At 34.2% G+C, this 27265-nt stretch overlaps 1 long non-coding RNA gene across 10 annotated transcripts in view; it reads right to left on the bottom strand.

Annotated features, from left to right (window-relative positions):
- Positions 1 to 1043: 1043 nt before the first annotated feature.
- LOC119705783 overlaps positions 1044 to 27265 on the bottom strand; it is a 48666-nt gene continuing 22444 nt past the window's right edge. For 8 of the 10 annotated variants that reach the window (XR_005258317.1, XR_005258316.1, XR_005258322.1 and 5 more), the window contains 3 exons: positions 15468 to 15633; positions 5519 to 5651; positions 1044 to 4506 (listed from right to left, as the gene is read on the bottom strand). This is a non-coding gene — a long non-coding RNA (uncharacterized LOC119705783). Of the gene's footprint in view, positions 4507 to 5518; positions 5652 to 15467; positions 15634 to 22371; positions 22435 to 27265 lie in introns of all 10 variants that reach the window. The other 2 variants (XR_005258315.1, XR_005258319.1) reach the window with 2 other exon arrangements.

The following is a 27265-nucleotide window of genomic DNA, read 5'->3' on the forward strand; positions in this document are numbered from 1 at the left end:
TGTTTTGTTATAGTAATAGAAAGACCTCATTTTTTTCCAATAGTTTTTCAAGGACACTTCAGTTCTTGCTGCTTGAATATGCAGGAAGTAATTTTGCATGCAACAAGAATGACATTTTGTCTAACTAGGAAATAGATTATTTTCCAAATCCACAAATAAATCATTGCCAGATCATGCTCAAGACCTGTCTTGCACAGTTACAGATATTGGACTACTGAAGTAAGACATATTTTGACACCAGCAATGGTCAGTTGTTGCTGTTAGACCCCATTGCACAGGGCTGAGTCTAGTCTGGCCTGGAAACCAGCTCAGGAAAGGGCACCCAGACAGAAACTGCTCCCTGAGCCCAGACTGCCCCTAACCCTGCAGAGCCTGGACTAGAGACCACCTGAGGTCCTCTGAGCCTGAATGATCCTATCCTGACATAGTATTGTGACAGAACTACTGCTATTGAGATCCATAAACATTTCTGTTTGAAGGTTTGCAATTGCTTATTTCCGACAAATCATCCTCAGCTGGTACCTGGTCATTTACAAGCAGCTCTTGTTGGAGATGAAATTTTGCTAGGAGTTAGACTTCGATGCTACCAGATGCTGAAAGCTTGAAGTATGATTCAGCAAGGACCTTAAAAATAAATTAAAAAAAAAACTTTTCAAATGCTTCTAAAACCCACAGATGCATGAGTCAGGCTCCTCAGAAGTTGCCTCGCCCCATTTTAAAAGATGGAAAAGGAATGAAAATTTTTCATAAATACCAAAAAGAAACAAAAAGCAAAAAGTAGTACACATGGGGCTTACTGTGCCATAACCAAATTTTTATCGTGCATACTAAGGTACTAACCTGAACTCATATTCTGCAATTAATCTCATACATTTCTTCCAGTATCAGTTACAGGATCTAGTCTAATTGCCAAAAGCTATAACATAAACACTAACGTGGGTGAAGTTGTATAAAAATATTTATTATGTTTTGCAATATCTCAAAAAACTGATGGATAAGTCACTGTTATCATGTGCAGAAAGACCTGTCTGTAATTAAAATATGCAATACTTCTCTGGCTCTGAAATTTGAAATATGGTTTGTAGCACACTTTTAAACCTGTATTTTAATTATTTCTCAGTTCCAACACAAAACAAAAAAAATAAATTTGGCAGCTAATATTTAGTCTTAATATGTTTGGAGACTTCTTGAACTATGAAAATGTCTCACTATGCCTTGAAATAATAAGAAGCATTTTAAGACAATATTACTATTACCTTTAATACTGATATACTAAACAAGTTATAAATTTTGTCATATCTACTCATATAATGAGATAAGCTTTGACTTACACTACAGCAAGACTGATTGACTTCACAGAGCTGTTACCTGGTTTATGAGGTATTTATTCTTAAAATTTTTTTCCCTAGGTTAAGGTTATAAAAGGTTAAAAGCAACATTTAAAACAGATAAAGTTTATTTGAGCTAAAAAAAAATTTCCATCCTGATCAACATTCCTGGGAACCTGGAGAACAGCAGTTATCATATCACACCAGAAGTTATCACAATAAAGCTATAAGCTGTAACAATAAATGGGAAAAGATATAATAACAAAACTGATCATTTGACACTGTCATTTCATCTTATGCAGAACCACGGTGGTGACCAAGTTACACCACAGTAAAAATTCATCTGTTCCACAAAAATGAATGTTATTGAGTAACATTTTAAAGCATGGTAGTACCCAGCTTTAATATGGCTCCCTTGTACCTTAACCTAGAGATTACATAGATGCATGTTTTCTTCAAGCTGTTCATTGCTAAAATCTAGACAAAATAGTACTAGGTTACATCTTCCACTTTCCCTGCACAATGCAGCATTTAGAATTAAGATTTAAGAGCATTTTGGAAATACAGACTACTTAATGCAAGAACAAAACTTTCTGGTATGATCATATGTTTATGTTGCATAAGATAATACAATCCATCTGTTGGGAAAATCCTTGCTGGATATTGTATCTGTTTTAGCAATAAACATGAATAGAAATCAGGATTATTTTCTTAAAATCCGAAACTGAGTAACAGTGAGCCTTACGAAGAAATATGTCTAGGAACCTGAGGCAAATTATACATGTTAATGTTGGAGTCACTGAGAGCAGTTAACACAATGTAACCAAATGTCAACTGGAATATTTTGCAGTAACTTACTGAAGAGATCTGTGTTTAATGAATATATGAACTCTTGGTTTCTAAGTTTCCAACTTCAGATGGCGAAGATTAAGTGTTAAGGGTGTTACTGTAAATGTTTAAGTGAGATGAACATCACTGATCTTCTAATTCTACCACATGGTTTATTTCAGAAGAAAACAAGCACCAGTTAACATAGTTCTCCTGCAAGTCAGTAAACAGTCACACACAAAAACTCAATACAATTTGCTTCTCTGTTTATGTGCAGGATATTTAGTTTGGTTTGCAAAGTATTAGAAGAATAATAAGAACCTCCTGACAGAATACCACAACTAAATTTCTAAAAAGCCACTCAGTTAATCTCAGTGTTGAATCTAGCTGTTTCAAATTATTGTAATGTATAATAACAGTCTTATTGACAATATGGATGCACAGAGCCAAAAAAAGCTAGAAATAGTGGCCAAAATGATGAACTAAGTGCCAGCCCAAATGACAACAAACATATGGCCATTAACTGAAGAATGGAGGGGTTTAGGAATGCAGCTGTCTGTGGTCTCCTAAAGTTCCAGAGGAATGAAACACTGTGAGGATTGGCAAAGTCTGGATGAGAAGCCCTACTGAAGATGGTAAGTCCTAAAATGGAGTCAACCAGCAGACCATGCTGGAATTCAGAGATTTCTGTGGTCAGAATATATTCATTCCATTGGCCTCATAATGTACATCAACAAATTAATATTGTATGGATGTCATTTCAAAGCCTACTGAAGACGAAGAGCCATTACTGAAGGCATTAGAGCACAGATGGTTCAAACTATATGCAGATATTCATACTTGCATTTCTGCATTATAGCAGGGTTTTTTTCTGTTGAACTGTAATGAATTGTCTCATAATCTATTCCATCTTCTTGCCATTAGCAGGCTTTGAATGTTCACAAATAGGAGCAAAGAACTCATTTTCCAGAGCTTTAATCACACAAAGAGGGAATGCCTAATTCTCTAAATGAAATGGTCTGTGATCACTGAAGCAGAGATTTAATATATCACGGCAAATTAGGTAGATTTTAATAAATTACTTATCTCTCTGAATACTTTACATATGCTTATGAAGAAACATAGCCTGTTTGCAAACAGTGGAAATCCACAGTCTATAAAATCCTTTGAAGAAAATGACAAATAAAAAAGTAAATTAAAAAATGAAATGTATTATATCCTCGTTCTCAAGAGACAATCCTTTTGCAGCATTGATTCACAGCTCCATTAAAAATATCAATTAAACCCTTCACTGAGATTGGTTAAAAGCTGTAAAATTAACTTTCCACACTAGACAGTAGTTATTCAGATACAACAATTTATTGTATATGTTTGATGTAAGTTCTAAAAGTGACAAAACCCAAATGAAAACAGTTGCCCATCCCTAAAGCCCAAAGTAGGTGAAGCAAAATCTGATACTGTATGGCTTCTTTTTGTGCTTTGACAATGTTGGCTGCAAGTAAATCATCTCCTGTACAGAAAATGATTGCGCCTGCCCTCCCCCTACTTCAAATTATGGTAACCATAAACAGCTGATTATAATGTTAGTAGAAGGGTAAAAGTTATTTAAAAAAGGGTGCAGTAATTTAATAAGTCCTGCAACTAGCCTAATTTTTTATATTTAATTGATAGGAACTGCATGCATCAAAGAAAACACATACTGAGATTTAATGTGCATAAAATGGATATTAGCATTTTAAAGAGGCAGATTAACGCATTAATCCAAGTAATTTTCATATATTGCTTTTAATAAAATCTTCACAGTATAAAATTCTTAATGAGGCTAATCACAGGCATTCCATTTAACGGGGTGATTAGGGATAACATAAAAGTATTTTTAATCAGTTTTCTAAGGCTTATGGTTTTTTTATTAAAAATTAAAATTTTGACTTGCATTTTTATTACTGTTTTATGTAGGAAAAAATCTTAAAAATGCAAATAAAGCACGTCGTTCAATCATGTAGGTATTAATTATTTACAAGACGTTGTCCATTGTGGAGATATTCTTAGCCTTAGGGGGGAAATATAAAAACAAACAGACTGAAAAGTATACAAAACTTTACAACTACAAATCAAGCGTCCTTTTCATATAAATTATACATTAAATATACTGTAGGAATTACAAAGATCTCATCTTTGATGCACTATCAAGCATGTATTTACACTGGGAGAAGGCTCTTCTGTAGGCAAACTTCCTTTCATGCCTCGTAGTCATCTTTGCATTCCCCTCTCGACTGAGGGCAGCGCATGAGGGCTTCCACTGCTCCTTTGAGCTTCCCAATTACTGCACTGTCATCTTGTGAATCAAAAACTAGAAAGGAAACATTACAAAACAGCATTAGCAATTTCATTTAAGGTTTCACTTTTGTTCTGATAATCTTCCTTAGCATTTGGACAGATTAAAAGGCTCCTAGTATGTTTAAAAAAAAAAAAAAAAAGAAAAGGGAGAGGTAAATAAATAATAAAGAAAGCAAGAAAGCATACTTTTCAGGTACTCATCCTACTGGAAACTGAGGACTCTAAGAACTAGAATGTACATCAATGAAAGTATCAGGGCTGGAATTAACTCTGAAATAAAGAAACCTATTTGTATAATAATTGCATACGTAAATTAGTAATTTTTCACAATGTGTAAAAAAAGGTGCTCCAAGCTCTATTGAAAATATATATGCATAGTCAGAAATCATTTTAAATAAAAAATATATTAATCCATGCATTTTCTATAATGTGTATGATGGGTCCAAGTCAGCCTGGACAGTTATTAGTATTTAAATAGCAAGTTGTTCTTTCCAGTTTCTGCAATGCAAAATTATTTAAATTCCAACTTCTGTGTGTTGTAAAATAGTGAACTATGAGAAAAGACGATAATTCCCCTAGACTAAACTAACTACCTTCATCTTTGTGTATGTGGGTTTAAAGTACTATTTAAAATTTCTATGTTACAGAAATTAGCTGACATGATTTAAAATTGCACTCTTTCACAATATCTAAGTAAGCCCAGAGGGCCAGAATCCCTGCTGCTGTGATTAAAACATGCTGCTAAGTCAAAAATGAGGCTCTTTCCCAGTCCTGCACAAAAAGCACCGAGGCTGCCTAACATGACTCTAGAAGGAATTTGAATAAAAACAAATAATCTTGACAGCATATCTTTTTAAAGCAAATTACACAGCTGACAAATAGCAAGGTTATGTATTTACTCTAATAATTAGGATAAGTACTCTAGGACATGCAATGATGCTTCATGTTGCAATTTCTAAGCTGCTGGGATAGCACAGAAGAGGTTTAGAGAAGGGAAAACACAAGATAAACCTTCCATCACTTACCCTGTTGAAAGACCTATTACAGGACAGATTGGATGCTATTCTTAGAGATTCAAAACAATTTGTGTATTCTTGAACAAATCACTCAGTGAACTGTCAACTTCAGAGCAGACTTCAGAGGACAGTACTGTTTTTACTGTAAGAACAGCAGGATAACTATAATTAATGATATCAGAACATCAACTCTATTTTATCAGTTTTCATATTGTCATATTATTTCTGAATCTTATTGTTAGATGTCTTGACTATAAAGTCTCTTTTTTATCCATCCTCTTGCTTAGTCATGCCCTTAGTTGCTTCAAATTTCATGGAGGCCACTTCCACACAACCAGCAATGAAATGAACATGATATGAAAAAGAACCATGCTTGCAGTCTTGCAAATAGAGTGAATGAAGCTCAGGGTATCTGAGAATGACTACATCTTCATGGGGTAGTGTCCTGTGAATTTTTTTGTGTCTAAGTTTATTCTTTTTCCCTTAAAACAATATCCATCTCAGAGAAAATGTACATATTACTCAGGAATTCTACTTATCATGCTGCTACATTTAATTGAAGTTCTGCTCATCTTCTGAGATATCACTGAGCACTGTAAATTTTAGGGTAAACACAAAAAATTGCATTCAAAAAGGATTAAAAATCAACTTAAAAAGTGGAAAAAAGGCAAAACTGCATTCTGTTTTTATTCTTCCGCTACATAAACAAGAACTCTTTATCAATTAAATTCAACATTTTTCATGACAAGAATGTTCAAGACCCTCTCTTTTAAATCTTCCCTTCTTCTTAAGTATTATTTAGCTGTCCTAGAAGGACAGAGTAGTTGTCGCCATAGATCCACAGGTTTACAGAAATGTTTCATTTTTGTTCCCCCTCCCACCACCCCATGGTACAATTCTTGTTTATTTGGCTATACAAACAACTACACAAAATATATGCTCTTTCTTCTGTGAACTTAAATTACACCCATTGCCTCCAAGTATGGCTTTCCTTTCAAAAACACAATTCCAGTATTGTGTTGGAGCTGGCTTGAGTTAGTGGCTTGTGCTGGGGCCAAAAACACCGAGACTGACGAAATGACAGGAATTTAGAGCTAACATTTGGTATGTCTTGGCAACATTGGTCAAACTGTGAATGTTTGTGAGCTTTACAACCTAAAAATCTTACAATAGGCAAAATTTCAAATGGGTTAGCATTAAGTTACGTTACATTCAAGACTACAGGAAAGGATACCATACACAAAATATGAATACATTAATAAAGCAATGGACAGTGTTACTCTCTGTATTTCTCTCTGTGATCCCAGACTTTCTCTCTAGCTGATTTCCAGATTTCTTTTCTGTAATACCCAGGTAAAAGAACACACTTCCTTGCAGGAACTCCAAACCAACTGAATAGGAAGAAATTTTAACATCTTGTTGAAAAGCATCATGTGAGAAGATAATTCTTAGGCAGTGCAGGAAAGGATAGAGAACTAAATGAAACTTGCTTGTCAAAAGAAAAGTGAAAAAAACAATAAGTGCTTTAAGCTTAAAGCATGTTTTACTATGAAAGCCTGAATGATTATTTATTTTTGTTTTTAGAACAACATTTAAAGGCATTATCACCAGCAGGTAAGTTAGAGCAACTGGACAGAAGCTCTTATATAGGCAAATTTGATCCAATTTTGTTGTATTCCAGAGATCAGAGTTTTTAAAAACCAAATAGAAAACTTTATGCATGAATTCATTATTAATGTGAAGCTTACACTGTATGCATGCTCTATTCTGTAACATGGAGGCATAGATTTTGTTACTTTGGGCAACAATTACTTCATATAGTCTGTTCCTTGGAATAACAATCATTTCCCACCAAGAAATGATGCACCTGTCAGGATCAGCCTGGAAAGCTCTTGCATAAAGCTGTTCACTCTTGTTATCACAGCAGGGTGACTGTTAGAAGAATGGATTCCTCCATTCCTCACATATGTCTCTCCTGACACTTGTCAGAAGAGCACAGACTCTACCTCCAGGTCTCAGCACTTCAGCTACAGTCTGGCATGAGGAATCAGGCAAGGTTCAGTACACGACTGAAATTTCTACACTCTTAAAATGCTGAAAGGCAGCAGTGAAAGAAAAAAAAAACCCAAAACTATGACACAGTTATAAAAAGTTACATGGATGGCCAGAAATGTGTCCTGTTAACTGATTAAGAGACTTGAACATGTAAGTAGATAATGATGGAGTTCAGATGCTGAAATAATAATCCTGTATCCTGTTTTTATTCCAAAGTTTTACAAATATTAGCAAGGATATCTTCCTAAAAATAATAAGGAATTTGAATCCCCATTATACAGAAGAAGAAACAAAACAAAAAGGCTACCCATGTCACACAATACAGGCATAATAAAAGCAAATATTCTGACAAAATCTCCATATTTATAACAGAGACAATGACTGTCTGAAAGCATAAAGAAAATATGCTTGTCAAAAAAGGAGAACCATCTTTGTGGTTTGCAACAATTAGTAACCTTAAAAGGATTTCAAACAGTCTTCCTAGTCTCCTATTACCTCATGCTTATGTATTTTACATTTTGTATAATTCTATTTAACAGCATAGATTTATTTTTTTTGATACTGATTATTTTTGCATTTTCTGCAACTAAAGCCCTTAATTCAAATGTGGAACCAAAATTACCATTTCTAATAAACTTCTAAAATTATTCCATATCAATAAATGAAATTGAAAGCAGAGAAAAATCAACTTTATTTTGAAATCTGATATTAATGAAGAGTGAATTCCACTCCAAAAAATTTTTAGACTGAATATTAAGAAAAAAAATCATTCACTAAAAGGTTGTCAAGCCCTGGAACAGGCTGCTCAGGGAACTGGTAGAGTGACTATCCCTGGAGATGTTTAAAAGTGCATTTCTGGGTTAACAGTTGAACTCGATGACCTCAAAGTTCTTCTCCAACTTAAAAAGGACTCTAAAAAATATGTATTTTCCATATAAATTCCATGCCAACTAACATTTCTTTATTTGTAAGCATAAACTAAAAGGGCATAAAGCTGCAAAATGCATTATTTTCAAGGTCAAATTGGTTCAGTTTCAACTATAGAATTAGCCTATAGTTACAACTTTGGCTTAGCAATAATTTCATGTATTATAATAGTATATCTTTTTAAGAGCTATTCATTAAAGTGATTCTTCATTTAGAAGACAAAAATAGCATGTGATTTATCCATTTATTTATGTTCTAATATGGATCCAATCATTATGAGTATCATTTCCAGCAACATTCATTGTGACAGGAAAAAAATAAATTAATACACTACTTAATAGACATAATACACTGTCTGTGCTGCTATAATTTGGCCTAGCACAAACACCAATAAAGTGTCAGGCTAAACCATCTGCAGGCAATTTACAATGATATTTATATCCTTGATAATTTGGTTTCCTGAGCTTTAAAGCATTAGTTTAGTTCAGTTCCTGTTTCAGCTGAAAAAGCTCTGATACTAGTTTGTAAGGCTTGTGATAGAAAACACGTGTTGAAGATATAACTAGGCCAGGTTTAAAATGCACAGAGTTGGAAACTTTTGGTGTATGGGCACAATCTTTCCACAAATCTTCTTTCTTGGTGGTCCTCTTGCTAGGATCAAGTGGGGTGCTGGACTACTGATGAACTTCCTGTCTTCCTATTTAGTCCGTGCAGAACTGAAATTTCACCACGAGCCAAGCCAGACACATCAATGACTGCAGAGAACAACCCACCTACAAACACAGAGACAGTGCCATGGCAGCAACACACGGAAGATGAATCCTTCTGTTCAGAGAAACAGCTCACTGCTGTAATCTTACCTTACTTTCGCCTTAGGCTTGCAAAGTAATTATTAAAAATAGTCAAGTATTTAGAGAAATTGCAGCACCACTGACTAGCTATTTTCCTGTGCTTAATTTATCCCTCAGGGAAAAAAAAAAGAAAAAAAAGAGGAGCATTTTATCCTCAGTATTGTCAAATTTCAGTAGAACATTATCCACTTTTCTATTCTATATGGTAGAATTAGTCATCTGCTTGCTTATTAAGTGAAGTATTTTTCAGTTTGTTTCTTTTTAAACTCCAAAGAATTGTTTTGGGATTGTATTTTCATCCCAAGAAGTAATCATTTCATGGTGTTCCCTGCTCCATTCCAGTAAAACCTATTTTCTGGCCAAGACATGAAACTCAGATCTAGAAATGAAATGAAGAGATATCACTCCTCCTTACTGTGGAGTGAATGAGTGATTTGTGTATAAATACATGTTTAAAAGATTTACAAGTAACTCCAACATGTCAAATACAATCAGCAGGTTTCCTATTCTTCCACAAATCAAATTAATCTTTAAATTAATGATTATTCCATTTTAAAGATTGACCTTCAAGAGAAAATGTAATCAAAGGATGTCATTCATTCTGTAAAAGTAATGTACATACTAACACAATCAAAAAAATTGAATAAGAACAAATTTATTATTATTATGAAATTGGACAAGAATAATTTATATTCTTTCTCATACGTATTCACATAATAGCTGCCTGCCTATCTATCTATCTATCTATCTATCTATCTATCTATCTATCTATCTATCTATCTATTTCTGGAAATTCTAGGGCCAAGGAACACTTTCTACAGCTGTTAGACTCTTAGTAGTATTCTGAATTCAGAAAGTAACAAATGTACTACACTACACTGGGAAGATATGTGCTTTTCAGATTTATTAGTGATAGAATACTGGTGATAGATTTACTCTTTTGTGGAACAGATTTGTTAAAAACAAACCAACCAACCAACCAAACTCCAAACCACAGCACTAAACCAGCATTAGGTGAGGTTGCAGTATTCCATGCCACATGAATCTACACTAGAAAGAAATAAGAGCAATTGTCCCATAAGAATGCAGCTATCATTCCTAGCTGAAGCAAAATTTTTTCTAGTTAGTTAGTTAGGTATTAACTCCTCAGTCCAACCTCCTCAAAAGAGACAAACCACAAGGTGAACCACAAGCATTATTTACTGAGACCTATACCAGAGTTTTCCAGCACTAACATGTACCTGATAATGTGTAGACCTGGCTTTAGAACAGACCTGAGACCTTTTTCTGCACAATTATCTGCTTTAAACACATTTATCACTGCAAAGCAAATCAGAATTACTATTAGTATCAAATGTTTTGCACCTTTAAGAAGAGCATGAGGAAAAGAACAAAGAAAAATAAACATTTCTTTATTTTTTTTCTAAGGAAAACCAACAATGCTAGAATCAAATTTGAAAGGTCATGTGATCTAATGGTGTGTCACTGGCAGGTTTATGTGCACACTGTCAAAAAAGATACAAGCAGCATCTAAGCATGCCACATAGCTGTCACTTTCTGTTAATGGCAATAGCACTCATGATTTTAAAAGCCAGTGGTCTTTATTGCTTTGTATTTGAAGTGATTTACTGCATTTTCTTCCACTGAGGAAGCCAGTGATAATGATAATGTATGGCAGAGTGCTTGTCCTTTTTGACAGCCTCAGTAATTTAATCCTCCTTTCCTGCCACAATATTTCAATAAGAGAAACCTCTAGACCAATGGACTGGAGAAAATCCACAGCCTGGGGAGTGTGAGTGAGTGCTCTGAAAGCTTTTCATTGTTTTAATTTAAAATACAAACACAAGGATCAGCTTTTAATTTTTGTACTATTAATATGACCTAGAGTGAAAGTTAGCCTTGGTTTGGAAAACATACTAGAAGAATGAGAAGCAGGGTTTTAAGAAATTCTTTAAGAAGTTTTTGGGGATCTTATATTAGAGAAAGTAGCTGCTTGCCTGCAAATGGTATCAGTCTGCAAACAACAGCAAACTACTATGAAAGATTATAAAAACTGAAAAGGTGCTACAAGAATTAAAAAAAAAAATTAAGAAAGAAATGAAACTGAAAAGGTTTTGCTAGGACAGAACTAGAATGAATGTAGCCCCCTAAGAATCAAACATAGCTCTTCAGAAGTGTTTTCATCTATGTTTGAGGGGAGAAGGTGGAGCTAGAAATTAGTCTCATTAAACTCCAATATTTTTAATATTAATTTTCTTCTAGTTACTCTGCCACTGTACTCACAACAAATCTTTTTGACTCTCCACCTCCCCTGTGCAGACAGAAATCTTTAACGTATCCCATACTGTCTTTTGCTACCCAAAACAAATTTATTTGTATAAACAGAAAGTATCAACTCTGCTATGGAGTAGAGTATAGGAATACAGCAATTTGAGGACATAAGAAGGCCTAAATTCCTTGTAGAGGGATTTATTGAAGAACACATCTCCATCAGTCCTAGGAAGCCCATTTCCCAGAGCTATTGGTTTTTCAGTTTTCCCCAGAGCTGTTCCCCAGCCCATACATGGGCAGCAGAAGTGCTGTTAGGAATGGGTTACCAGCACCAACAGCCAGCCCAGTGGCTGAGTTGCTGTCATTCAGTCAAAGGAATCTGCAATTTGCCACCTCTTTCTCTACCAACAGAAAGCAAAGCACTGGCACTCTGTCTGTGAATCCTTAGTTTCCACTCCCAATTTCTTACTTTCTTAGGTTACAAGAAGCTGTTATTGCCATCTGCTGTTCTTTTGGACATGTGGATGAATTTCCACATGTGCTACTCTCATGGCCAAGTTCTCCTAAGGCCACCACAGGAAGTGATGGGGAGGCAGCAGGGAGACAGATGGACAGCCAGAGAACTTCAAAGGAAATGCCACATCACCAGATCCTTCCCTTTCCCATAAGCATCCCAAATGGAATTTCCTAAGTTTACTAATACTGTACCTAAAACAATTTTAAATGCAAATTACTAACAAACCTAAAGAGTTCAAACTCATTTCACTCAATGGAAAGATTCAGACTAGTAAGTAACACATTCAGCACAAGAACTTCATTCAAGTCTGGGGAAAATGATTAACCAGAGTGAAAATATATTTTTAGATCCTGATGAATAACATGTTTTCATAGCACTCCTTAGTGCTGCCTGAACTTAGAAGCATTAACATTGCTGCAAGGCATGGAACATCTCATATTTCTATCCAATTAATTGCAAAAATAATTCAAAATTAACTTGTGACAGTTTGCCTCTCAAATTATAATTTTAAAGTTAGTCCTAAAGAAGTACTACAAGCTGAAGATTACAATGACCCTGGAACCTTATTAGAAATCTCTGCAATTCAAAACATTGCTGTTCTGCTATAGATATTTTTTTCATTTTTCACATTCTAACACAACTGAACAACTACATGATGAAGCAGATTTTCATCAAATGAAGAAAAAAAAGCTCCACAGTCTTGAGCCTACTGTAGAAAAGAAATAAATACACAGAATTATAACAATGTTTCCTGATGCAAAGCCTTAATGTTTGAAGAATCCACTTTCAGAATAAGGATCTTCAGAAGTTTATTTTTAATAATAAGTATATCCCATCTTTCCCCCACCTCTCCTGCCTACTTCCACTTGCACTTCAAGTCGTTCAAATAGTCACGTTTCTAAGAGAGAAAAGCTTTTGCTTCCCAATTAGATTTCATATAGAACCTTTGCCAAGTTTCATAAGTCTTTCTTCTGTTTCTGCTGTCTGTTCTCTAGAACCACAGTATAATTTGGCAAGTTTCACTGTTCTTTGAATGTATGGGCCTGTAGTGTTTGGAGGCATTCTGGGATATTCTAATAACTCTTTTCAGTGGTACCAAACACAACAGCTCCTCTCAGTCACTACGGTCATCTGGAGGTACCACACAATGTCATGGGCAATCAAGAGGTCTGCACCATGATCCTGAACTGTCTAAACTCCCCCATCCAAGTTTCTATTCCAAGACTCTGGAAGAAAGAAAATTATCTTCTAACCATTCTCAGTGAAAAGATCATAGTTGAAAAAACCCAATTAATGCCAAGTTACATGCTTGAAACATCTGTGAAAATGGAAACTCATGGGATCTTGTATGTCCAGATTAATAAACTCTATTATATTGTTTTTCAACAAAGTTCTGTTAATTTTCTCTATCTCACATGCCAAACAATGACAGTGAAGAATGTGCTAATAGTATGGGAAAAACTTCAAATGTTTTTAAAGCAATGAATCTCATGAAGCCTTCTGTAACAGTTAAGATGTTTTTAAAACAGTCAATCTGTTCCAGTTATAGATAATATAAAATGCTTTATTTATTATAAGAATTAGTGATTTTTTTTTAGATTACTTATGGACTTACTCTGATTTTCTCCATGCAAAAGTCTAAAAGACTATTAGTTTCCTTCTAAGCTCAAAGTAAATTTCTTTCTACCCATGCAAATCTCATTTTTATTAAAGAAAATATTCAATTAACCTCAAATATTCAGCATACTCAAATCTAATTAGACATGAATAAGAGATGCAGCAAAGCTATAGTAAACACACATGCAGATTTCATTACTATTATCTTACTGGCTTCTCAACTGGTATTATCAAAAGGCAGACTCATTAGGTTTTTCCCCCTATATGCAAAGCTAATCTTGAGTAGAAATTAGACACCCAATTATCTAAGCAAACCTCTACAAATAACATCCGCATTACTATAATGCTGCAGAATACAGTCCTCAAGCAATTAAGACCAAAACCCACCTTTTAATATTGATTTGTTGGGATATTTTGAAGTTCAAACAGTTTTATAATCCATACCCAAGCAGTAAATAGAAAAATCAAAGTTGCACAGCCAAGTTATGATTAATAGAATTAATAAAATACAGCACTATTACACTAGAAACCCTTATGAACTACAGTCTCTCCAAAGCATGACACTATTTTCAAATATCACAGCTTGAAATGTATTGAAGTTTCATAATTACCTTAAAATTCTGAAATTTTATTCTGTATTCACCATATCTTTCCTGCATTTTTAGTTAAACTTTGCAGAATAAATACCTAAAATACAACTATGCTTAGACCATAACTAGTATACCCAGGTATCTGAATATTGTGTAAGACTTTTATACCTTCTGAATGTTTGTTATATTCAAAGCAATGAGAATTCAAAAAGCAAGAAAAAATGAAAAGCCTTAAGAAGCTTTTATTGGGTTATGGTATTATTTAAACAGGTTTTGAAAAAGATATTCCATTTATGTCAGCCTAACTAGAACATCTGGAGAAGTGCCGACAGAAACTAACAAGATGAAATTGTCCAGCTCATAAAAAGAGTTCTCCTTTATGCAGTGTCTTATTTAGCACATGATGCCAGAAATCCCATTTGTCTGAATGGAAGGAAGCCTCAGGGATTTCAGGACTTCACAGAACTACTGTTTTCTTGGTGGGTTTGTTTGTCTTTCCCAAAGCCTTTCAAAGATCAATGTCCTTGGAGTCACAATGGTGGATTGAGACTGACTACTTTCAGATGTTCATTTATTAGAGTCTAGCATATGCCACATGCAGGATTCAGTATTCTAGGTAAATAGCAATTTATTAGTATTAAATACAGTTGAGTAATTTCTCATTAAAAAAATTTCTTATTAAAGGTACACTGAGTATTCCCAAGTGATGATCAAGTCCATGACATATTTTCTCTAAATGTATTTCAGTTGTACAGTTGTTGCATAGAATGTTTTCCTTTTGCTGTATCGTGTATCAATAGAAAAATTAGTTCATTGTGCTCTTTCAAAAAAAATAGTTGTGTAAAGCCTAATTTTAAAATGGATGCACTACCAGCATATTTAAATATAATGCAGTTTCAATTTCTTACACAAGCCTACTTTTGTATTTTAGTTTATACTTAATAATTGCAACCTGATCTCAGTTCTTAAAAATTATCAGTAGTATTTCCCAAAAGTGTTGGAAGAATGACAAATACAACAGAACAGAGATAAATGCAAATATAATATATATGAAATAAGCCTTTTTGCAGGCATTTTCATAGGACAATTTTAGGGAAGGAACACACCTGCTCAGGGATAGGTCCACTCACCAGTTCTATAGTTGCAGTCACTCCTCTGACCACCTGCTGGGTTTGGAAGTGACAGTGGAGTGTCCTCTGCAGGGAAATTGTTTCATCTGCATTCTACATTCAGCTGCTGTATTGTTTCACCTGGTGTAATTCATGACTTCATAAAACCAAGTGATGTAATAACTTCCTATTAAAAAAAAACAAAACAAAACAAAAACCAAAATAATTATTTTGTGTTTCTCTAAGTGTTAACACAAAGCAATCATACCTGTGAACCACTGGGTAGTTTTAGAATTGACACTGATGGATTGATTTGACATAGACACAGTAAGAACCTAAGTCCTATGGTTTGCAATTAAGAATATTGCTGCAACAGATACTGATTGACATTTGTTGCTTAACATATTTTTGCAATAGTCAGAGACTATTGGAGAAGATTAGGTTAAGATCATCCTTATGTACTAATGCAATCTGAACCACTAATTTCAGTTGCCATTATTTTTAGCTACACAGCAAAGTGATCCTGTAACTGTTGGAAACAGTTTCAGTAATATTAGGAACCAAAGTTTTACACAGGGAAGAGAATTGTTAGTACCTACTGCAGACTATACCCTGTTCAATAAAAATCCACCAAGTCACAAAGGAGTTGGGCATATAATGTACAATTGCATTTATATGGAAATCAACTTCATATACTGAACTTGACTAGTTAAATCAAACATACCTTTAAGAGTTCAAATTAATAATATCATAAAATTAAACACAACTGTTCTTCATCAGACCTTTTCTAATTCTCTTTTAAGTAAAATTACATTTTTCTTTTTCTTGTAAAATTGTCTCACACTATTCAGCAAGGTCTATGATATTGTGTACAGATACACTGTTATAAGGTTTCTGTATTTAAGTGTGAATGTCAGACCCAACAGAAAGTCACAAGTACTTCCCTAGGTAATTTAAAGAAAGAAAAGCCACTCTGGTTTCCAAAGTGGAGTATGTAGGTGAGCATTCAAAGACAACATTCTTCAAAGAGCAAACACAACATGTTGGAGTACAGAAACGTCAAAAAAAAATTCTTTTTACTTCTTTCATTTCTTTCATTTCTTTCAAGTTCATATCTTTATTAAAAATATTTCCCCTATGTGGAAATATTTTGACAATTTTTGATTTTAAATTTAAATCACTTGACGCATTAATCATATGCAGAAGACTAGCTTTCTAGATTCAGTGTTCAAACTGCAAGTCAATACTCTAATTTATTATGGAGATAGCTTACATTTCCCCAAGCAAATTATATGATTAATCAAACTGAAAAGCAGGTGTATCCTATTGTAAAAATATCCATCATATAGAGCAATTTCCATTGCTGTCAAGTCCTTTCAATATTTGATGAAGTAATTTTACCCCCTCCTTTCAAAAGACATTTCCTTTTATTATGTATCCTAAGACACTTTAACTAAAAACCCAAATCTGAATATTTCAATAAGGTTGTTTTATTATTCAGTAGATTCATGGAAATTTTACTAGGATGACAGAAAAAATTCCACACCATTCTGTCTCCACTAATACAGGTACATGGCTTCAGCTGGCAATATTACTGGGATTAGCATAGAATGATGAAATATTTAAAAGGAATTTTTTTTCTAAAATCTAATAAATCAAATGACTGCCAAATGTCATTAAAGTGATGGTCTCTGACTTGAATATGCTTTTCATATTCAAATTTGAAAAGAAAGAGATGAAAGCCTGGAAAGGTTACTCAGTTTCAACTAATAACCTCAAGCACTCTACATTCACATGCATAAAAAATGAAATTGGCTCTATTGTCTAATTTTACTTCAGAAACAACTCTTTTCTTCTTGCACTGAACAGATGTATTAGCATCTGTATTTAAAGGGATATGCTGAGTGGTTTTGTTCACCCCAAAGTATTTAGCAGCTATGTCAGACTAGTTTGTACACAGACAGTAGCTTATGAATCAAGTCCAAACACAATATCCTGTATTATAAAGTGTTCCTTTTACATATCTTAAAATTTGTTTGACATACTTAACACTTGTAATTGCATACAGTAGGCAAAGAATATTACACTATTTCAAGGCTAGTGGGGTAAATTCAGGTATTCCGCTTTCTTACTTAAACTGAAGCTAACCACTGAGCCATACTATTAGAAAATTATAAGAAAAATAACAAATTATCTTGGAGCTTAACAGTCAAGACTATTTTGAATCCCAGTTTTATTGATATTATATATGAATACAACATATACAAAGCAGAACACAAGCTGATTAAAAAAGATATTTACGAATAAAAAATATAGAACTGCTTAAGAACAGCATTAGCTCACGTCATATTTCATCATTAATACAAAACCACTCACATTATGTAGCCATGCTGAAAATATATGTAGCTTCCAATAGTTTCCAATATGGATTCATTTTTAAACAACTATTTATGTTTCTATGATGCAGAGTGAATATGTTATTTAAATCTATTCCTAAGCTGTTTTTTTTAAAGCCTTTTCTCATTTATTAGGTACTGTCCAAGTGAACAATGGAACGTTTGTCAACTACTCCCACAAATAATTCTATTTAATGGGAATAAAATGAGTTTTCACATTTAGTATTTAAAACAAAATATAATACAAAATTTCAAGTAACAGAGCAAATGAGCATATTGAAGATATTGAAGATATTGAGATATCGAAGAGTATTAAAAAAATGTCTCAGAGAAAATGGTTCAGTGCTTCCATTTCAGGTGAGGAAAACAAAACATGGGTAAGATACTTAGTCTATGTCAAAATGCTTTCTGTACTATTTAATATTGACTCTTTGTAATTAATGCTACCCAAAGATTTGGAAGAATCATCAAACTCCTTCAAAAAGCTTTAGGATTAGGGTAAGTACTAAATGCATTGGACATTACATCCAAATTTGAAATCTCAACTTTTCTCACCTTTCTGATTTCTGAGATTAAAACCCTTCATTTAATTCTGCAATTAGTCTTGACTGCCATCTTCAAGCAGCTGTATATTCCGTATTTTGAGTTCCTTTTTAGTTACAATAAAAGGCTAACACTTTGATATGAAAAATAGAATTCCAACTGTCTCAAATGCTCAACAACAGTATCCCACAGAAGTGCTTTAAAAAATAAGTTTGTGCTTTCTGCACAGAACAGCTGAGTTGAAAATACCTTGCTTATAGGACCAATGTTCCTATTTTTAACATCCACAGTTTTAACTAATATATTGCCTTGAAAAACTCAAAATAAAGGGAACTTCTAAACTGTAAGATCAACTTGAATCACGTATCTACCAATGCTCAAAAAAATGCATGCTTTACTCCTGAGCATTTTATATATTTATTTCCAGAGTTCACTTATTCACTTCTGTATCAAGCAAAGAGCATATAAGATAAACTATAAGCTATTCTCCAATAATCACAAGTAATCATCCATTTGCTATCAATATTTCAATCATAATGAATATTGATTAAGAAATATATTACTGAATGAGAAATAATCCTCTTCCTCTATCAAGTGCTAAATTCCTGTGATCATCTTATTAACAATGTCAGAACAAAGCCACAAAAATGCTATTACAGGAACATCAATGTAATTCAAGTGTACAGAGACACAAACATTACTCCTTAAGTAATTATGATTACCAGGGCAACACAGAATCATATCCACATAAAAATACATATTGCAATAAAATTACTCTAGTCCTGTATGCAGGGACTTTTCAAGTGAGGAATAACATCTTCTATTTTACCTTTCCCCCACACTGGTGTAGATGTGAGAATAGGAAGAGGGATACAGAAACGCTCCCTGTTCCTTCTCCACAGGGATGGGACTTCATTAAAGTTCATACACCTTAGACTCTCCCTAAGACCTGGGGCAGAGATCTCTCCTTGCTGAATAGCTCTTATGGAGCTTGGTCCCTGCTGAAGTGGGGAAAGGCTCAGAAATCTTCTCCCAGCATCACTGTTCTGCCATGTGCCAGGAGAAGAATGTAAGGGCCCGAGATCAGCACCATGACAAGGTTCCATGCAACCCCTTCAGCTCTTGCTAGAATTAAGAACACACTGAATAAAAAGATCGATTTGTGACAATGAAGGGAACTCTGGCTGCTGCCTTTTTATGTAGTGCAGAGTCCAAATCCATCACTTTTCAGACTATCATAAATTAATCTTTAATATTTTCAAAGGCATTAATTACTAGCTGCAGCTTGAGACAATTCAATGATTAGGTACTGACTCTCAATGCAAATCTGTAATGTACCAGCCATGCACTCTTCTTCTTTCCAAAATGACAACTTCTAATTAGCTATAGAGCACCAAACATTTTAGAAAATAGAAGGTTCTAGAGGGAAGTGTGCTTTCCCACCACCATGACAACTTTACATCTGATCACGAAGTCACAGTTGCACTTTGCTCATAACAGAACTTTTGATCACTTGCATTGTGCTTGCTTTCTCTTCAGCTCGCCACACACCCTTTCTGAAGATAAATCATTAAATTGCTCAATGTTTCTCCTCAAGTGGAATTGGTTTTAAAGATTTGGTTTTGCACCTTGCCTGTGGCACAGCCACAAGTAACAGATTTTAAAGATAAACTGTTTCTAGGGATGGATAATACAAAAATATAAATATATCTGAACTTGTTTGATTGGTGAGACACAAACTTGCATAATTCTGAATTTTATTTTCTCCCCAAGAAGCTGGGAAAACTTCATAAGCAATACTGTCCTGAATGAAGGTACACCTACTCCTGCAGACTGTCTCAAAGAGAAAACTCCACTTTTTTAGATGTTTAATCACTCATCTTTGATTGATCCATCAGAAAAAATAAAAACCAAACACCAACTCTATTAAATCTCAAAACCAGTTAGCTACACAGGTACCAACCACTCACATAATTAAGAAATTAAAAGGTTGTGTAAACCTTTCATTTCAAAGGGAAGCATAATTCTTAAGTTAAAAAGCATGGAAGGCAGAAAATTCCTTGAGGAAAAAAGATATCTATACATTTTTGGTTCATTGAAGTTACAGAAATAAGATTAAATAAGTAGCAGTATTACGTAAAAATCTAGTCCATGACAAATAGGATTTCTGCCTTTGTATATACAGCTATGCATGTATTTTTCTATATGTAGATCACAGACTTCTGTCTTGATTTAAAAAATAAATTAAATTTCAAAAATCTGTATTTGAAAGTTAATCCACTTAAGAAAATAGTACCTCTTAATATGGGAAGAAAGCAGAAGTGTCAGAATAGCATCTTCATTTGCTATGAGTGGATCTGCAGTGAGGAACTGCATCAAATTGCACATTTTTAATGTGCTTGGGTTCCTTACGAAAGTTTTAATACTTACTATTTGATACTGTGTCCTCCCCTTGTCATTACAGAATTGTGTGAGAACAATACAGACCTTCAAAGATGAATAGAACTTGATTCTTATAATACACATAATGTAAAAAATGATGCTTGATGATATTTATCACAACTAATCAAACTAAAACTCAGTTTCAAGTCCCATCCTTTGCTTTTTAGACCTCCCGTTAGAACAATACATTCTACTTGTGAAGTCACCATAACTTACTCCTGTATTCATAAGCTCTGATAAATAGTGTCTCCAGTAAGCAACTGAGGAGCATTTGTATTCATAACCTCAAAAAAATTACCAGCTAGGTCGAGAATGACTCCTGCTGATGCTTTTCCTGTGGGCTTACACATTCAACCTTCTACTTAATTTCATATTCTGACTAATGAGTTTTATTTGTTACCTAAAAAATAATGGGCAATGACTTAAGATTCTGTAGTTTTCAATCATTTTAAAAGCTGCTGTTTGCTGTTATTTGGTATTATTTCTCCCTCTTCTTTCATTTCTTCTATCACAAAGAATGACTTGCAGTACCTGCTTTCAATTACAACTTCAAAGTGTATTTGACAAGGAGTAGATAGAAGTTGTAAGTCCATCATTTCAGCATAGTGTCTACTCAAACTTCTGTCATCTCACACTTTATCAGTTGCAAAACACAGCTTAGGTATTTCCTGGATACTTTAAACTTACTTTTACTTCAGTTTCTGGATTACAGTGAGCCCCACAGCAAACAACCACCTCAAAGATGGAGAATGGCAAATGGTTCTTTTTAATCTTAGACCAATCAGTAGTCTTTGAAAGTACTGACTACAAAGTTTAACAAGTTGCTGTTATCATACTCTGATAAGATGGTTCTGTGTCATAGACTGTATTTCTTGTTTTAAAAATATGTTGGTGCAGCACTTTTACTTCCCCAATTTCTTACAGAAGAAAACCACAAAGCAACAGAGCTTAGTTCTATACAGGAGTAGGAGAATACAAAGGATTAGTATTTCTGGAATGGTAGAATTGAGCCAGCTCAGTAACACAGGGTAATACTAAAACCCTGAAATTTACTTCTCTGAATTCAGATTAGATATTCACAAAACAAGAAGAAAAACACAAAGCAACAGAGTTTAGTTCTATACAGGTGTAGGAAAATACAAAGGATTAGTATTTCTGGCATGGTAGAATTGAGCCAGCTCAGTAACACAGGGTAATACTAAAACTCTGACATTTACTTCTCTAAATTCAGATTAGATATTCACAAAACAAGCCAGGTTGAGAAAAAAAAAATTGAACATTCAAATATTTCCCTGAAGTACACCAAAGACAGCTAGCACATAGGTGGAAATTCACTATTCAAGTAATTGTACCCAAAAAAAACCATAATAAAAGGAATAGTTTTTATTGATTTGCTATACATAAACTTGAAGCTTTACAACTTCTCACTTTAGCACAACCTTGTGCCCTTCACCAGGGTAACCATGAGCACTTGGTATTGCTTTTTTGCTGTTCAAGGAAGATTTTCATGTCAAAATTAGTTACAACTTGAGATCTTAACTTACAGGTACAGGCAATGGCGGCTATCAGTAAACTGTTATTAGAGCAAGAGAATGCACTTATGGTACCTGCAAGAAGAAAAGAGAGAAAAATGGAACCACTACCAAACAAATTGGGTTTGCCACTAATTGTTCCATGGCACATTTTAAGACAACTTGCAGGCTGACAGCAGTAAATTTTATTGTGAAAACTGAATGCTATATAATTTCCTGTAAGGATTTGGTGTAGATGTGGGAGTGTAAAGGAGGAGGGGATGGAAGAGAAAATATTTTTTTAATTTATTTTTTTTTTAATATAAAGACCATGCCAAAGAAAATGCAAATTCCCAGTTTTGATGTCTATTTTGAGGATCTGAAACAAGGCTTTTAATCAATGTATTATACATCAAATTGATAATGTTAACTTCTGATTATTCAAATGTATGAAATATTCATAGAGAACTGTCCAAACTTTTACATTTCTCAGACTTCTTTTCTCTATTAATTATCATGCCTGGAAGCTTTTTAGTAAAAGCAGCAGCCATCAGCCTGACTGAACCTGACAAGCTAGCAAGGCCCAATTACACTGGCACTCTGTGGCACTTTGATGTACTGGAAACGAAAAGAGATAGGGGCAAATTGTATAGCACATTATGTTAATGACTTGATTTAATCCAGCCACTAAACTTTATGTAGCCTGTTAAAAAAGATGCTAACACTAATTATGCCACTTTGGAAAGGAAAGAAGGGGACAAGCATTTCATACCGACAAAGTGAAGCTCATAAATGTTGTAAATGAAATGAAACAAAATGAAGTAATCTATGATTAATCATACATCATAGACAAGAAGAAAAGAGAAAGAAGCAAGTGGTACAGTTAAGTACTGGAAAATCTGTTAGATACCCTTTGTGATCAACATATCTAAGAAATAACCATGAACTGTCTAATTTGCAACATGCAAAAAACCCACAGTATGATCTTAAATGGCTTAAACAGTTTGGCATACAACTCAGATCTAGGGGATAATTAGCATAACGATCTCCAAAAATCACAAGTTTTATTTACAGTTTTTGATTACCAGCAGGATATTTATCTCAAAAGATAAAAGGCAGTGATTTTTAATCTCAAAAAAAATACAAATTCAGTAACAATTTTGACGTGCTGTATTCTTTAATTAACTCAAGAATTTATATCAACCAATGCATATTTTTAAAATACAATCTGTATCAAATACACTGTTGTCTTAATAATTCAGAGGTTTTATTGTTTCATCTACCCTTCATGAACACCCCTTTTTGTTACCACAAGAACAGATCAATGGAGAAAGGTAGAAATTGATGAACTGAAATGAATCTACACACAAAGTTCTCACAGAAGTGCTCTTAAATGATTGTGATAAAATAAAATACATGACTAGAAAATTATAGAAAAAGTGTATTATATTTTGACTTCAATGGAGATGAGTAGCACTAATTTTAGTTCTCAAAATTACAGGTGACATTGTTTTTAACATTATACATATAAAAAATGCAATTCCATCTTCAAAAGTACCTTCTGCATCTTCCTGAAGAATATATGAGTGATAGCATTTCTAAACCTCTTCTGCAGCTTAAAAACAGAACAGCTATATTTCTCATACAAAGAATTGCTTCTTGTTGCTAGTTGCTTTGTAGGATGTTTCACAGCCTTGAAAAGAGCATTTAAAAAATAATCGAGCTACCTCTAGGATATCACACTGCAGAACATAACAAACCATGAAGTCTGATAGGATCTAACAGAACAGCCCTGGTCCTTTAAAAGAAGGCTGAGACAGATCAGAGAAGCATTAACTGTTAGAACTACTGTCATCAATTTTACTTACTAGTTTTATATTTTTTAACATTGTTCAGTCAAGGTTAGATCAAAAAGTATGAAATATACTTGGTTTGGGGCTTTTTTCCAAAACTATACTACTGAAATACTGTTCAAAGAAAACTGTCCAAATTTGTATTAATGTAGTCTTATTTTTGTTTATGTCTTTGTGGTAATTAATTGCTGGTTTTAAGAATAAGTCAAGAGAACATGATTAGTGCACTTGCGCACAAATAATAATAGATAAAGAAATACACTGAAGTGATTTGATACTGTACATATATAACTTTACTGAAAACTGATACTAGGGGTACAGCAAAGCTACTCTTAGACTGCATTAGGTTTAAAATATTTTTTTAGTCTGGCCAAATAATTGCCATAAACATTCTGACTCAGCTGTTTAATATTACTGGATAATGGACTTGAAATAATACAGTCATTTCTGTCAGATTTTATTGCTTCAAGAGCACTATCAACTTGATCTGAAAAACACTGGAAGAATCAGTGTGGTTAAACCCCTTTACTGCAGTCCAGCTGAGTTTTTCTGAGGAGCCTGATAGCAATATAGGTGCTTTACTAACAAATGAAGAATAAGTGCCAGGCAAATGTTCTCTTCCTTGCAGAAGATTAACCCTGCAAATCAATGACCTTTCTAGTCATCTAAACTGTATTTTTTTCTAGTATGTAAAAATAAAAAAAAAGTAGTGCTTCCCAGATGAAAGTAGAGGACTGGAATGATGTAAGTCCTGTGATGAACTGAGGTATGAACAACTGTTAGCTTTATACAGGAATATGGCCTGAATTTGTGGATTTCCTCTGACTATGTTTAACACCAAGCACATATAAAGAATAATTTATCCTTTTTTTTAAAGAAGAAAATAGTTCTGTATGCAGGTGGATTATTTCAGAGTATTCTGGGTTTTACTTCTCTGAAGCAAATTACTTATAAACACAACAGGGATTCAACACCATATTTTTCCAATTTTCTAATGTATTCTTATGCAGAAGCTGCAAACGAATGAACATGAAATTTTAGCATTCTGTTTGTGCTTTTACTGTAAATTTGGTATCGTGGACTTGGTTTATTTCAATGATAAACAGTTTAAGCTCAGAGGTGGAACAGGATGACCTGCCTTTTATAATCTTTAAATAAATCTGCCTCTAACAACTTTAAGTCACGAATATGATAAGACATACTACCCTTCTCTCTGTCTGAAAGGATTTCCAATAGCAGCATTGGCTGTTATCTGCAGACAAAAGGAGTATATTCATTAAAATGGTCTTCAGAACAGCATAGTTCTAAGGGAGAATATAAAGACATTTAAAATAGAAGCTAGGTTTCCCTTAATATTTTATGAATCTAGGTCAGATACCAGATTTTTGCATTCAATTATGATACAGTTTCCATTTGGGAAGAAAATAACACCACCATATCCACTACCCAGCTTCAGCTATAAAGTACACTAGAATAGAATTTCTGTCACGGAGCTTCTCGTAACAAGGCAGCTCCCACTGCTAGTAAGAAATGCTTAAGAAAATGGGAAGAGACATAGATTTATTAACAAAATACAGTTACTTATTCATAAAGATGAATTCTACCTTCTGGTTCCAATTCTTCAGTTATTTCTCTCTCATTTCCAGAAGTAATTGATGTTTGGTCAGCTAACTGCTCCTCTGACAGATGTGAGAGCTTTTCTGTCTCCTGTTAAATTTCTTCAGCATCTCCACCTTATCATCTGCTAGCCTTTCTTGTTTAACCTCCTGTTCCATGTGCTACATAAAAAGATAAACTTGCAGTCTTTATAACACCCCTTGAATAGTAAAACTTACTAAAGTTCAAAACTTGAAGAGTTATGGCCCATATTCATTATGGAAGGTCTTTAAACAATGGTATTGCTTATGCAGCACAGGAAACAATGAGAAGTTGTCAACTGCAGTAACAAATAATTGATACAGTAAAAAGAAATTCTCTAACAATGTATATTTGTGAAAACATAACTATTATAATCACTTGGTACCTGTCAACATATATACAGCCTCTCAGATTTCCAGATTCATTTATATTTCAGCTCTTTCAGTTCTACAAGACTCAGTTTAAAAAAAAAAACAAAAACCAAAAAAAACCTGCTCCATTACTATCTTATTCAGTTAGCAATTTTATAACTAAATTATACAATATTTTCTGTTTCAAAAGCAAACTAATATCATATTAAAAAGAATCAGCCTTGTCACACAGTACAAACATTCTCTAAGGTAAAATATCTTCAGTACACAACTTACTCTGAGATAATCGTACTCCCTTGGTTCCCTTTGAGTTCAATTACGTACAACAACACCTCATCAATGCATACCACAGGCAGGCTTGTGTCCAGGATGGAAACTCAGTGATTACTCAGTGAAGTCAATCAGGTTAAACCCCACAGAAGTGAGGCCCCATTCGTTGTGCTCCCCTGGAGAACTGCAGCAGCACCAGCACCTCCCTCTGCATGGGGCACCTGCCAGGGCTCACCCACCCTCAAATCTGCCACACTGGAAGGTCCATGGCAGACAGCGAGGACTGGGCTGATCCCCACCCACACCTTTCCAGTCTTTGAGGTCTAAACCCTGCTTGTTGGGAAACATAAAGGGATTTGGTGTGATTTATGCAGCGAACCCACGGTAGGTACCTCTGAGGTTGACGGGTACCTGTACACACACAGATACAGGTGCACACATCACTTTACCTGTACAGCAATTGATTATGGTATGAATGTTACTATCTCATACCCACAGTCAAGTCATTGTTATAACTGCAGTGAACCCTATGGAATTGCTTGGTAAATGTTAAAATACTCAGTGATCAGGTGCTGCTAAAATCTTTGGAACCCTTACCTTTGAATCCATATCTTGGCACACTTAGCCCCTCTGCATTCCTGAATTTAGTATAAATCATTCCAAATTGTTTCTGGTTTAATCTTCCTTTGTATGCTTTAATCTGTGTAGTAAGTGAGCCTTGCCAACAAACTAAGTAAAGTCATGTTTTCACAAATTAATATTAAACCCTGCTTTTGCCAAAACCTTTGATAGTGT

This window comes from Motacilla alba, chromosome 11, assembly GCF_015832195.1.
Source record: "Motacilla alba alba isolate MOTALB_02 chromosome 11, Motacilla_alba_V1.0_pri, whole genome shotgun sequence".
Taxonomy (NCBI): Eukaryota; Metazoa; Chordata; class Aves; order Passeriformes; family Motacillidae; genus Motacilla; species Motacilla alba.